This window comes from Myxine glutinosa, chromosome 1 (genome assembly GCF_964187855.1).
Source record: "Myxine glutinosa chromosome 1, kmMyxGlut1.1, whole genome shotgun sequence".
Taxonomy (NCBI): Eukaryota; Metazoa; Chordata; class Myxini; order Myxiniformes; family Myxinidae; genus Myxine; species Myxine glutinosa.
Genome location: NC_136261.1, coordinates 45,140,513 through 45,154,040, shown reverse-complemented (window position 1 = coordinate 45,154,040; position 13,528 = coordinate 45,140,513).

Sequence of the window (13,528 nt, the reverse complement as noted above, 5' to 3'; positions counted from 1 at the left end):
AATCAACCATCAACAATCAGCAATCAATAGTACAAAGATGTAAACTCATCTACATTAACTCTAAGATGGCCATCTTATACATTCCTCACGTGAGCCCCACTCCCGACTCCCTCCATGGTCAATGTCTCTCACACTGTCTCCGTACTCCTGTAGTTCGATCTCCGCACGTGGGCGGTTGAACGGACCCTTCCTGACGTGTTTTCACCGGGCACGTCCTGTACCGGGAACAACGGCTGCAGCGCGCACCTCCTGGCCAAGCAAAGCGGGTAATGTAAAGCAGGCAAAGCAACACGCGGCTTGCCCAGCACGCGCGGCCCAAGGTGCGACCCGTACGCGGCCTTGTAGACGGCGAGGCGAACTGTGCCAGCTGCTTGGTTCCGTGCACAAACCCACAGTGACTTGACGTGTCAAAGGGTAGTTACACGTCCCGGTAACTCCTCTCGCCAGACGGGCTTTGAAACGCCGATTCTCTTACGTTGCTCAATCGATACCGCTCGCGTCCGAGCTTGGCGAGGAAGAAAAAGAATCGTCGCGTCTCCAGGACCTCGTGTCTTTTCTTCTTCCGTTTCCGGTCTCCTTTTCCTCAGAAGGGCTCCTGACCCTTTAATCACAACAACCTTTAATCGACTACACATTGATAAGCAAAGCCCGGAATAGTAATTCACATACATTCACATAAATATGTAACAATACCCTGTACACCCCACCTCAAATGGCTGACACGAAACTCGCCAACCCTTCTCCCGGCACTCTGCCTCCAGCTCACTGTACTTTTCTCTCTTCCTCTCATGCACCTCCTCCACGTTCGCTTCCCAAGGTACAGACAATTCCCCTAAGATGACCTGTCTTGTTGCACCTGACCAAATGACAATGTCAGGCCGCAACCTTGTCACACAGATCTCCTCTGGGAATACCAATTGTGGCTTTAGGTCTGCCACCACCTGCCAATCACAAGCATCTGACAGTCCTCTTGCTTTCCACCCCCTCTTTCCACCTCTCACCACTTGGCCCTCTTTGACAAACCACACCTCTCCCCCATCAGTCTCCTTCTCCACTCTTCTCTCTCTCGACCTCAGCACCTCTTGTTGCACCATCTGCACCACCACCTCCAGCACCTGATCATGTCGCCACCTGTATTGTCCTGCCAATGCTACTGAACATGCACTCAGTGCATGCTGCACCATTCCCACACCTCCACACAAATAACATCTCTCCTCCTGCAACAACCCCCACAATCTCAAGTTTACTAGTGACGGAAGCACATCATATGTTGCCCGCAACAGGAAATTCAACAATATTGGCTCCATCCTCCAAATCTCTTGCCACTTCAATATCCTCACTCGCACACCTTCCCACCTAGTCCAAGCACCTTGCTGTGCCTGTCCGACTGCTTTCACATATCTCCCCTCCTCTTCCTTTCTTCTCAACTCCCTCTCAACCATCTTCCTCCTCTCTTCCACACATGCCTTTCCCCATCGCTCATGCTCCATCCACCCCAAGCCATGCTTCCCATGCTGTACCATCCCCATGACCTCCTCCTGTTGCAACCGCGCTCCTCCATCTCGTCCACCTCTGCTCTTGCATTCCACTTCCGACTTCCCCTCTTCTCTGGGAGAGCATTCTTTACCACTGCATCACTTGAATCCCACAACATCATGAACTTCCGCACCCTCACCACCTTAAACCCCTCGGTTAATGATGTTAACAGAAACTGGAGTTTTCCACCCTGACCATAAAAGGCAATGTTCGTCAAACAGCTTGGCACTCCAAACCATCTCCTCACAAACCCGCTCACCAAAACCTCCATCCTCTCTACATGCCCAATCGCAATATCATACATCAATGGCCACAATACTCGTGGCATCAATCCAAACTTCAAACACCACACCTTCGTCTTACCTGGCAAACCACATCCATCAATCCTCTTCAAACCTCTCAAAAGCTTCTTTCTGACATCCTCCACGCTTCCAACATCATTCAACTCCACTGTATACCATCTTCCCAAGCTCCTCACAGAGGGAGGGGGGGGGGGGGCTCTGCCAATGAAAGAACCACCTCCTATCCCAGCTAAGACCTATGACTGTAATCCACCACTCCTCATCTCACCACCACACTCCCAGACTTTCTTGCTTTAAAGCCCATCCTTTCACACCGCATCAACCTTTCCAATCGCCCCAGTACCTCTACTGCTGTATCAGCTGACTGTTGGACAACTGTCATATTAATAAATGCGAACGTCGCTGGCAAGCTCTGACCAGTGGCTAGCTCCACTTCTTTCCCATGTCCACTCATAGCACATATCAGCAACTCCATAAGCAGGATAAACAAAATAGGGGAGATGACACATCCCATCGGGATCCCTACTTACAACTTCTGCCATTGTTATGTAGGACTGTGTTGCAAACCGCATCCAAAACTGATCATAATATGCAATATATGCTGTTCCTTTAGAGACTGGTGTCCCTCAACAGTGTTCGGAGAGCGATCCTGTTCTTCATATACATCCATGATATATCTTCATCACTAGAGAATCCAATGTATTACTTTGCAGACCACAAGTCTGTGCAGGATAGTTCTGCTCTCCACTGCCCTGTAGTCTGCAGCAGCATCCCTCTCTGCTAATATGGAGAAAACCAACAGTCATCTACAAGGAACATGCCTCTTAATGCAATAATTATCCAAATTGTCAATTTGTCCCTACACAAGGAGCAGCGGGCAAATCACTCCATTTATATCTGTGATCAACCTCTGAGAGGTTTTTAATGTAAAGGAATATATCTCTCCATTGTAATTCTGCTGCCCCTGATATCCTGATACACACACACAAACACACACTGATGAGACAAACACTTACTACAGCCACTGAGCTTGGGGGAAGTGATGTCACCAACGTCACTTCCTGGGATACCCTTGGTACCAGCGACGTCATAACAATGGCGCTGCTTTTTTTTTTTTTTTTTTTTGTTGTATACAAGATCGAGGCTCGTGAAAGAGCGAACATTAATCACACAGAACGACAAACCGACACATAAAACATATAACATCGGGAGCGGTAGACAAGATGGGGAGAGGAGGAAGGACACAAACACAACATTATTTTGAGAGCAGGGACCGAGAGACATGGAGACATCGAGAGATCTGTGAGAGGGAGAGGGCATTGGGGGAGGGGGCATGGGAAGGGGGGGGGGGGGTGGGAGAGGTATAAAACATATGGACACTGCCAGGACTTCCAGGAAAGAAGTTGGAATTTCAAACAAGGTGGATCTGGGGTGAATTAGCGGGGGTAGAAAAGATCAAGGTTTTGGATGGGGGAAGATAAGAGATGGTGGTGAACAGCTGTTTTAAAGACCTGGAGGGACGAGTGGGATTGAAGGGAGTGAGGGAGTTTGTTCCAGAGGCGGGAGAAAAGAGGAGCAGAGGAAAAGAGGAGTTTTCTCACCGTACTCAGCGGGGCATTTCCTCCTCCCCATGGATGCCAACTGATGGGGATTATCTGTGCTCTACCTTTTCAAACAAGGAAGCAGCACGTACCATTTTTATAAAGCCTTTGGTATGACCTGAACCGATCCAAACCAGATGGGTGTTTTTTAGGAGACACCATCTGCTTACGGGATGGCCGTTGGCTCCCTACGGGAGCTCATCTGTCCTTTGTCAGGTGTTATTTTTAGTCCTGGCAGGTGTCGCAGTCACCCTCTCCACTGGTAAAGCCAGTGAGGGGTGTCGACCATGCAGCAGATAGCGCTGGGTAACATCTATCTATAATTCCAGTAATCTCTGTGTGTGTGTCTGTCTGTGTGTTTGTCTGTGACCGCTGTTTCTCGACAACCACGGGTCCGATATACTTGAAACTTGCCAGGTATATTGCTGGGGACCCGAGGATGTGCCTTTTCAAGGTTTCATATTAATCGGACAATTACTTACCGAGATATGTCCAAAAAACGCTTCAACCAATCAGAGAGCAGCGAGCTATCACGTGTGCCGAACCGTTAATGCAATGCAAGCGTTAATGCGTTAATGCAAGGCTTTTCGTTTTTTTCCCTCTTCTCTTTCTACTTTTCCTTGCGATTAAATTGCAAACAGCCAAAATACGTTGGCGCTAATTGAATAATTGGCCATTAACACTAAAATAATCGTAACTGCGATATGCCAACTTCCGGACAGTGCAGCCTTCCATGTTGTTGTTGTTTGCAGCAGCTGTTTGCAGCAAGGGAAGGCTTTTCTTTTTTCCCCTCTTCTCTTTCTACTTTGCCTTGCGATTAAATTGCAAAAAGCCAAAATACGTTGGCGCTAATTGAATAATTGGGCATTATGTTTTACAACTAATAAAAACGAATTTGCGATTCATTCGCTTTCCTGCGCGTTTGTGTACGCGATGGCGATTTCTTTACCAAACTCCGGAAGCCGTTCGCTTTGGACCGAACCATTGCATGTAAATAGAGGGGGGGGATTGTCACCACTCGCAAGCCGTTCGCTTTGGACCAAACCATTTCATGTAAATAGGGGGGGGGATATAATTTTAGATATATATATAGTACGGGCATGCCCTAGTGTTACCAATGGCAGTCCCAAAAGACTGACCTGACCTAAATCCTATATTATCATTAATTAACATAATTGACATTATCAGTCTTATCATTCTCATCTCTATTCGTTCCATTATTAGTCCCCTACCGGTGTACACCCCAGGGGACTATAGGTTTGCACGCCGTCCCTCCATCCGTCCGTCAGTCCGTCACGCAAAGAACAGTTTTCCAGACTTTTTTCCTGAACTCTTAATGCTAATGATTTCAAACTTGGCACATGGTTTCCTCATGATAAGTTACAGATCAAGTTCGAACTTCACGACGTTTCGATCATTTTTGACAAAGTTATGGCACTTTGAACTTTGGGAATTCTGATGATCCTTCACTCAGTGCCATTTTAAGTTTTAATTTACTTTAAAAACCATTTTCTCTGCAATAATAGGACCGATTGAGATCAAATTTTCACCGTAGGGGGGACTCGGTCTGTAGAAGATTTTCATGGTAATTATGACGTCACGTGGTTCGGCCGCCATATTGTTTTTCGTGAAAACACGAAAACCCCTTTTTCTCTGCAACAGCTGAACAGATCGAGGCCAAACTTTGCAGGCAGAATCACATACCCATGACGAACAAAAAAGTCAGCGAGCATGACGTCATGCATCACATGGTTTCAGAGTTATGACGTTTTTAAGCATGAACCTTTAAAACCGAGCTCCTCCCTCATTTTTGATCCAATCGAGGGGAAACTTCACAGATCTGTTCAGCACTAAAACGTCCTTTTGGAATTTGCGATAGGGCACGTGGTTTGGCAGATATCGTTAATTAAACGAAAGTATTGAAAAAAATGGATATCTCTTGTTTATTCTAGAGTTCTCCTCAAGCCGCACCGCTCGCCCTCAGCCTCGTCTCGCGAACGTCAACAGCGCGACACCGCACGCTTTCCGGAGGGGCAGAGCCAAGCCGAGCAACATATATATATATACACACATCGATCATTGATCATGAACCGGAAAATATAATAAATTGGTGATATTTAGCGACTCGAAAGGTTCTTTATCAACAACTTATTTATGGTGCTTCTGCTGACCTGTCTGCAAGGTGTATAAATCGAAGTCCCGAGTGCGAATCACAGGTGAGCCCGTCCTGAGGTAATTAGCGATTGGGAACGATTCAGAACCTGTGGGTAAATAACCCTTGGTAATTTCCCCCAACAGTTTTCCGGACGACAGACTGCCGGTAGGGGACATGTATTGCAGCGCAATACTCAGAATGCTTGTTTTTATATATCAGAGTAGCAGAAACTTTTGAAGAAAGAAGAAGAACTACAGACAGTTTTGTCTTGGCTAGAGGACACATCCTGGACGGGTCGTCACTCCGACGCAGAAGACTCGAATGGCTCATTCTTCCCAGAAAGCTGCTACTTGTTTTTCCGACCTCGAAATGATGACAGGCTGGGTCAACCCACCTGCCGTTATTCGTCCCCTACCGGTGTACACCGGAGGGGACTAGAGGTTTGCACTCCGTCCCTCCGTCTGTCAGTCTGTCGGTCCGTCAGTCCGTCACGCAAATAACAGCTTTCCGGACTTTTTTCCTAAACTTTTTTCCTAAACTTTTTTGATCAAGTTATGGCACTTTGAACTTTGGGAATTTCCCCAACAGTTTTCCGGGCTATAATTTGGAGTGCGGTAAATCATAATACTGTCTTCTATGACAGTGCTACCCAATGCCGGTAGGGGACATGTATTGCAGCGCAATACTCAGAATGCTTGTTTTAACAGCATGACAGGGGCTTGAACCCAGATTGGAAACAGCTTGAAATCTAATCGTCTTGTTCATGTCCCCTAACCAACTCATCCACCTCGTTTATTCATAACTCGTCCACAACTTTTTCAAACATCATGTTATTTATCGCTTTTCGCCCGATCTCTCAATGGTGAAGAATCACTTGAAATTTTAGATAATTCTCGTATCCGAATCCATATTCAGATCTTCGCCAAAATCCCACATCCCACAAAATCCCACATTGTCCCACTCCCCCCCCCCCCCCCCCTCTGTTCAATCCCACTCCTCCCTCCAGGTCTTTAAAGCAGCTGTTCACCACCATCTCTTATCTTCACCCATCCAAAACCTTGATCTTTTCTACCCCTGTTAATTCACCCCAGATCCACTTTTCTGAAATACCGACTTCTTTCCTGGAAGTCCTTGCAGTGTCCGTGTGTGTGTTTGTCATGTCATGTGTTTTACACACAGTGTCATGTGTTTTATACCACTCCCACCCCCACCCCCTTCCCACGCCTCCTCCCCCCCAAGCCCTCTATCTCCCACAGATCTCCCTGCTCTCAAATGTTGTACTTGTGTGCTTCCCCCTCTCTCCCCATATTGTCTCCCGCTCCCTTTATTATGTCTTATGTGTCCGTTTGTTTTTTTGTCATTAATGTTCGCTCTTAGATGAGCCTCGATCTTGTATCCCCCCCAAAAAAAAAAAAAAAAAAATCTAATCCGGTCTGTCTTGTCACACACCCAACCGGTCCACCAAGTTTGGTCCAAATCCGTCCATAACTTTTTGAGATATCCTGCTATATATATCCGTTTTGGCCCTATCTCCCAATGGTGAAGAATCACGTTTAAAATTCTACTAGCCGGATCCGAATCCGCATCTTCACCAAAATCTAATAATTTGGTCCTTGTCACATACCCATGCACCTCTCCGCCAAGTTTCGTCCAAATCCATCCACAACTTTTTGAGATATCTTGTTCACAAACAAACGGACAAACAGACAGAGGTGAAACCATAACCTCCATCCACCTTCGGTGGCGCGGGTAAACATTTTGAGGAAAAGCTGCTTCAAATTAATGCCAACATATGAAGAAATTGTCATCTTTTTAATCAGCCAAAACATTAAACATGGGCAGTGTATAGGCAACAGACTGCTGCTCCGATCGCTCACGGAAAATAATATTCGCTGTTAAGAAATATATAACTTCCCATTTTTGAACTTTCAACTAGTGCAAGAATAATAGACTTCCTTTTTTTTATGTCGTGTTATTTTAACGGGTTTCTGCTAGTCGTTCTTGATTTTGTTTATACATTGCCATGACAACTTTTCCCATTTTTCCATGCACGAGTTACCTTCTGAGAGCCCATTCAACAACTCTTCTTGGTACTCAATCACATTCTTTATCTAGGTCAACGAAAACATAATACCGTTTGCTATTCTTTGCCAAATACTTATGTTGGTATTTCCACAAAATAAAATTCCTTCTGTTGTTGGTCTTCCTACTAAAACAAGAGAAAAACAAGTACAGATACATTCAAAGTACACCGCCCCCATGCCAAATAATTAAATATCCTACAGCGCGGCATTGCCGGGGCGCCTCCGGCACCCGGCAACACCACGGTGCAGCTCATTGAGGCTGCATTGGGAGGGAGAGATGTATAGTGGGGCGGCTTAGCCCAAATATTCAAAAGAATTGTGCATTTTGTGATACAAGCACCAAATTTGGCACACTAGTAGACTATCATATTATGAAAAGATCTGGATATTGGGCCATCTCAGATTCAGAGATTTGATTTTTGCAAGATTTGCAGATTTTGCAAGCTGAGATTGCAACGCCAGGGACGGCCGACTCCTTCCTACGAGCTGCCCACGTCACCCGCACAAGAAGAGCTCATCAAATCACTGCAGCGGCACTGCACATCCTGCAACACCGTGCGTATGAACGCCACTGTATGACATATGCTGATGATGCAGAAGACCTGCCTGAGTTCGAAGACTGGTGTCACCAGAGAGGAGAAGACATTCCCAACTTTCAGTACTGGGCAACTGTGCTGGAACTAGAGATGTTGGTACTGGTCTACGTGCGTTCTCTGCGGCAGGCTTCATTCACGACGTACCTTGATGCCCTGACGGAACTGGTCCCATGGTTCCATGCCTTAGACCACACACACTATGCCAGGTGGGTCCCTGTTCACCTGAGGGACACGGTTGCACTCCCAATGAAGCACCCAGATGTAGCCAGAGAATTCAGGGCTGGCAACTTCACTGTACAGAAGACGAAGAAGGTGTTCTCTTCGATCCCAATCGAATCGAAATCTTGCAAAAATCAAATCTCTGAATCTGAGATGGCCCAATATCCAGATCTTTTCATAATATGATAGTCTACTGGTGTACCAAATTTGGTGCTTGTATCACAAAATGCACAACAGGTTTGCTATGCTGCTACACTAGTACATCTAGTTGATTGATTAATTGTATAATTAAAATCAATAAAAGATTACCACAAAATATTTTCATAATCAATTGGCTAATCGCATAACTAAACCACGAGTGCTTCATACAAGAGAAAAACAAGTACAGATACATTCAAAGTACACCGCCCCCATGCCAAATAATTAAATATCCTACAGCGCGGCATTGCCGGGGCGCCTTTTCTTTTAGAAATTTAATCAAATAAGTCATTAAAAAATAAATAAATTATTAATTGATTAATCAATAAGTAATTCATCGATTAATCAATAAATTAATTAAGCGATTAAATGATTAATTAATAAATCAAAAATATGCTTGATAGCCACATCACTTGGTCACTGTCATGTCCAAATATTAGCTTCCCAGCTCAAAAGGTGCCTGAGATATTGGCCAAATGAGAAAGAAAATAAATAAATGATTAATAATGAAAATAAATAAATAATAATCATTAAAAAATTAAATTATCAATCAATTCGGTCACAGAACACATAAACCACCACCATTTCATCAGAATCTGTAACTGGGAAAAAAAAAAATTTGTTTAGTAATTAATCGAATAATTAAATAATTAATCGATTCATTGATTCATTGATTAATCAATAAATCAAAAATATCCTTGATAGCCACATCACTTGGTCACTCATGTCCAAATATTAGCTTCTGAGCTCAAAAGGTGCCTGAGATATTGGCCAAATGAGAAAGAAGATAAATAAATGATTAATAATGAAAATAAATAAAGAATAATCATAAAAAAATTAAATTATTAATCAATTCAGTCAGAGAACACATCAACCACCACCATTTCATCAGAATCTGTAACTTAAAAAAAAAAAAAAATTGGCATTAATCAAATAATTAAATAATTAATCGATTAATCGATTAATTGATTAATTAATAAATCAAAAATAGCCTTTGCAGCCAAATCACCTGGTCATTGGCATGTCCAAATATCAGCTTCCTAACTCAAAAGGTGCCTGAGTTAATGGTCAGAAGAGAAAGGAAATTTGATTAATTAAATAAGTACTTAATTAATCGCTAATAATTAAATAACTCCTCAATTAATTGATTAATCAAAAAACAAAAAATAATTTGATTAATAATAATAATTAATCATAATAATTAATAATAATAATCATAATAATAATCATAATAATAATTAATCAAACGTTTTTGACAAAGGACTTGCTCACTATTGTGCCGAAATTTCAGCTTCCTAGCTCAAAGGATGGCTGAGATATCGTCCGGACAAACAAACAAGAAAACAAGAAAGCAAGAAAGAAAACAAGAAAGAAAACAAGTACAGATACATTCAAAGTACACCGCCCCCTTGCCAAATAATTAAATATCCTGCAACGCGGCATTGCCGGGGCGCCTTCGGCGCCCGGCAATACCGCAGTGCAGCTCATAGAGGCTGCTTTGGGAGAGAGAGGTGTACGCTAATTGATCAATTAATTGTATAATTAAAATCAATAAAAGATTATCACAAAATATTTTCTTAATCAATTGGCTAATAGCATAACTAAACCACTAGTGCTTCATCCGAAGACGTATCTTTTAGAAATGTAAGTAAATAAGTCATTAATAAAAAATTAAATAATTAATTGATTAATCAATAAATAATTAATCAATAAATAATTAATAGATTAATTGATTAATCAATAAATCAAAAATATCCTTGATAGCCACATCACTTGGTCACTCATGTCCAAATATTAGCTTCTGAGCTCAAAAGGTGCCTGAGATATTGGCCAAATGAGAAAGAAAATAAATAAATGATTAATAATGAAAATAAATAAATAATTATTATAAAAAAATTAAATTATTAATCAATTTGGTCAGAGAACACATAAACCACCACCATTTCATCAGAATCTGTAACTTAAAATAAAATAAAAATATTGTCATTAATCGAATAATTAAATAATTAATCGATTAATTGATTAATTAATAAATCAAAAATAGCCTTTGCAGCCAAATCACCTGGTCATTGGCATGTCCAAATATCAGCTTCCTAACTCAAAAGGTGCCTGATAGTAAGGGAAACATATGAAAATCTGTTAACTAAATTGTTACCAAAAAATTTCTTCACCAATATGTTGTAAAGGTGTGTAATAACATGTGTTAAAATGTTGAAGGTCAACTCCCGTGGGAAACCCAGAAAAAAAGCTGTTGAATTCGGGTACCGAAAAATTATTTTCGAGAATTTTTATTTTTTTAAATCGGCCCTTAAGTAACTTATGAGGGGTCAAATAAGGGTTTTTCATGATTCTGAGTTGATTGTTAACATTTATATTTCACCACAGACACTCCTTTGTGGAAAAATAATTTCTAAATATATCTCTTTTTCTACTTTGCAGGACATGGAGTCTAGCAATATGGATGAAGACGTTACTCCACCTGTGCTCAATTGCTTCATCTGTGCACGCTCGGATACACCAGCTGAAAGGCTCATACAGGCAACTCCAAAGGGATACTCAACTTTATTGAAACAAGCAGAAACTGTCGAAAATGTTACTGTTGTGGAACGTATGAAGGAGGCTCAAAAGGAAGGAAAACTGAGGTACCACCAGAAGTGTAAAAATGATCTGTACAACAACTTTGTTGCAACCACCAAGAAGTCAACTCAAGCATCGAAGGCAGAGAAAGAGTCATCAAAGTTGAAGAGAAGACGCACTACTTGTGAGTTCAGTTCATCAACTGGCTGCAGTTCTAGAAGATCACAGTCAGTTGACCTCCTGTATGAGGATGTATGCATTCTTTGCAACCAACCAGCCCAGCTCTACAAAAATAATCCAGCACAAGCTAGAAAGAAATACAGAGTGCCAGATAATTTGACTGCAGATACACTGAAGGCAAGCTTGCTGAAGACAGCACGGAGTCGCGGGGATGACTGGGGCACTGAAGTCACTGGACGCCTGGAAGGGATCAACGACTTGGTAGCAGAAGAAACACTGTACCATTTGCGATGCAAACTTATGTTTGCGAGAGGTGACAGTTTGTCCAAGACTGATGAGGAGGGAAAAAGGAAGAGAGGACAGAGGAGTATTGATGAGGAGCGAGAGGCAGTTTTTATTGAATTCTGCGAATGGTTAGACTCAGAATTAGAGCATGGGGTAATGAACATGGACCAAGTCCATGAAAAGCTGCAGGAGTTTGATCAGTCACCAGAGAAGAGCCTTTCTTATTCAAAGCATTGGCTAAAGATAAAACTTCTAGAGAAATACGAAGACACCTTGTATTTCACAACACAGGAAAGAAGGGCAGATGTACTCTGTCTCAAAGATGGCACCGACAATATTCTGCGAGGGCATCATGCTAATCTTGACCATGGAGATGAGAAGACTCAGATCATAAAGACGGCACTCAAGTTCATATCCAATGATATTGCCTTGATTGATTTAGGTCCAAAGTCATACCCCACCACACACAGTATGACTGACATCGATAGTCAGCTGACACTTGTTCCTGCAAGCCTTCAGATGTTCTTGAGACCGATTGTCAAGACAGACGAAAGAGTTGCCGTTTGGGGGCAGAATTTTATTAAGGCCTGTCGACCTCGGTCTGGAGTATTGCCACACCAAATGGGGCTTGCCATACAACTTGATCATAGATTTGGGTCAAAATGGATGCTCAAGGTTTGACATAGCCCTGGTTTTTTTTAGGTTTTGCGAAGGGGACGCGGCTGAGTACATCGACATCTTCCTTGACACAGAAGCCACCAAGGAAACAGTGATTCAGGCTGGTACTGCGATTTTCAAGTACATTTACCATGGACGAGATACTACATTGGGTGAAATTCGGTACAACATGTTCTCAAGGAAGGCAGCGGCAGGAGTGATCAAACCAGAGACTCTACCTCCAACAGAGGGTGCAGCTGCACAACATTCACTCCGTGCCTACCTGCAGACCCGGGACTGTATCCTTCTACAGAGCATGTCTCTGAACCCCAGTGACTATGGATGGACAATAGGTGTGCATGGGTATGAGCCAGTTCCAACACTGGACCCCACGGCTCCTGAGGAGCTATTGCAGTTCACGAGCTGTAATTGTCATGGAGATTGCAGCAACCGGCGATGCAGCTGCAAGAAGAATGGGGTCACGTGCATCTCAGCCTGTGGAGTCTGTAATGGCATTACATGCAGAAACTGCAGTCATGATGTTGTTGAGTCTGAAGAAGACATAGACAATGACTGTTGAAACTTCTGACATTGTGAATGAGAAATAACTCTTGAGTATTATATATATGTATGTGAAATAAAAGCTACTTTGTGTGTAAATGTAAAAGTGAAAATATAAATGTTAACAATCAACTCAGAATCATGAAAAACCCTTATTTGACCCCTCATAAGTTACTTAAGGGCCGATTAAAAAAAATAAAAATTCTCGAAAATAATTTTTCGGTACCCGAATTCAACAGCTTTTTTTCTGGGTTTCCCACGGGAGTTGAATTTCAACATTTTAACACATGTTATTACACACCTTTACAAACATATTGGTGAAGAAATTTTTTGGTAACAATTTAGTTAACAGATTTGTGAAATATCTCATAAAATGCCCTTACTATGAGTTAATGGTCAGAAGAAAGGAAATTTAATTAATTAAATAAGTACTTAATTAATCGCTAATAATTAAATAACTCCTCAATTAATTGATTAATCAAAAAACAAAAAATACTGTTTTCGACAAAGGACTTGCTCACTACTGTGCCGAAATTTCAGCTTCCTAGCTCAAAGGATGGCTGAGATATCGTCCGGA